General features: G+C 37.7%; 1 pseudogene; it reads right to left on the bottom strand.

Annotated features, from left to right (window-relative positions):
• Positions 1–456: 456 nt before the first annotated feature.
• Positions 457–609, bottom strand: LOC143528254 (U1 spliceosomal RNA; annotated as a pseudogene).
• Between the last annotated feature and the right edge of the window lie 1,271 nt (positions 610–1,880).

The following is a 1,880-nucleotide window of genomic DNA, read 5'->3' as shown; positions in this document are numbered from 1 at the left end:
ACCTCCAACGAGCATTGGGCCATTGGGCCTGATTTCAGCATTGCACTACACTGTAAAAATAAAATTTAAAATTACTTTAAACCAAATGACCCAAGATTAGAGAGAAAACATTAATGTCTATGGCATATTGACTTGCTCACCAAAAACCATATGAAATTATATTTCATAGTAAATGACTAAATGGGCAGTCATGGCCTGGTGGGAAGTGGTCTTGTGACCGGAGGGTCGTGGGTTTGATTCCCAGACCTGAGGCCATGACTGAGGTGCCCTTGAGCAAGACACCTAACCCCAACTGCTCCCCGGGCTAGGGCTGCCCACAGCCCCCTAGTAATCACTAGTGTGTGTGTGTGTGTGTGTGTGTGTGTGTGTTCTAACTGCACAGATGGGTTAAAAGCGGAAGACAAATTTTGTTTGCGGTGTAAAAATCACAATTGACAAAATGCCCCAAAAAAGTATCAGGGGAGAGTGCGAACGCAGTCCCCCACTGCCAGAAATTATGCAGTTGAGATTCCTGCATTTGGGGAATTCGCAAGGGTCAGCACAGCCTGAGTGCAATGTCTTGGGCAAACCACCTTCCTGATCAAGGTCTCACCCCTGCCAGGTAAATATCATAACTGGATTCACCTGTGTATGTAGGTCAAGAGTCAATGAGCTTACAAAACTAATTTTGTGTTCCAATAATTAGAGCTAAAGGTTTTCAAATCAATAAATGAAAAATGTATGCAGTTGCCTAACGTTGTGCAGTTGCCTAATTAGGGTTCACACACATAGTGTGGGAACCCTATTGTAATTGCTCGAGTTTTTCTTCTTATTTTTATTATTAGGGTTCACACACATAGTGTGGGAACCCTATTGTAATTGCTCGAGTTTTTAGGGTTCACACACATATATATTTAACTTGTCCTTAGTCTCTAATACCATACCACCTATTTGGAAATCTGCCCAGGTTACTCCTTTGCTTAAAGGAGGTGACCCCACGATCTTAAATAATTATAGACCTATTTCCAAGTTGTCTGTTCTGGCTAAAGTTCTTGAGTCTCTTATTAGTGATCAGCTAAAGTATTTTTTAAATGAGAATAGTATTTTGTCTGATTTTCAATCTGGTTTTAGGAAAAAACACAGCACAATTACAGCAGCACTTAATGTTTTTAATGATTTTATAGATACTATTGATAACAAACAGCATTGTGCGGCCCTTTTTATTGACTTGTCTAAAGCTTTTGATACTGTAGACCATTCCATCCTTGCACACAGATTATCTAAAGCAGGATTGTCAGACCATGCAGTTGGCTGGTTTAAAAATTACCTAATAGGCAGAACACAGTGTGTACAAGTAGATGGCTGCACTTCCAGCTTACTCACTGTGCAAAAGGGTGTTCCACAAGGGTCAGTTCTGGGGCCGCTTTTGTTCATACTTTATATTAATAACATTAATTACAATATTTGTAATGCAAAATTTCATTTTTATGCTGATGACACAGTTATGTATACTTCTGCATCCACACCTATCCAAGCTCTCAGTCAGTTACAACTTGATTTTAACATTAAATCATAAAAATTTTGTTGTATAAAGCTGGTTTTAAATGCTGATAAAACAAAAGTTATGATGTTTTCTAATTCAAAATCCAAACTTTCAAACCTGCCTTCAATTATTACTGCTCAAGGAACTCAGACAGAACTTGTTCCTACGTATAAATATCTAGGCATTTTATATGATTGTTCTCTTTCTTTTACTGCTCAGATTCAGCAACTTGTTAAAAAATTAAAACTGAAGTTAGGTTTTTTCTTTCAAATAAAATCATGTCTCTCTTTTGAATCTAGAAAGAGACTGGTTTCTGCTACATTTATATCTGTATTAGATTACGGTGATGTTTTGTATA

This window comes from Brachyhypopomus gauderio, chromosome 1 (genome assembly GCF_052324685.1).
Source record: "Brachyhypopomus gauderio isolate BG-103 chromosome 1, BGAUD_0.2, whole genome shotgun sequence".
NCBI lineage: Eukaryota > Metazoa > Chordata > Actinopteri > Gymnotiformes > Hypopomidae > Brachyhypopomus > Brachyhypopomus gauderio.
This window is presented reverse-complemented; position numbering and strand designations above follow the sequence as displayed.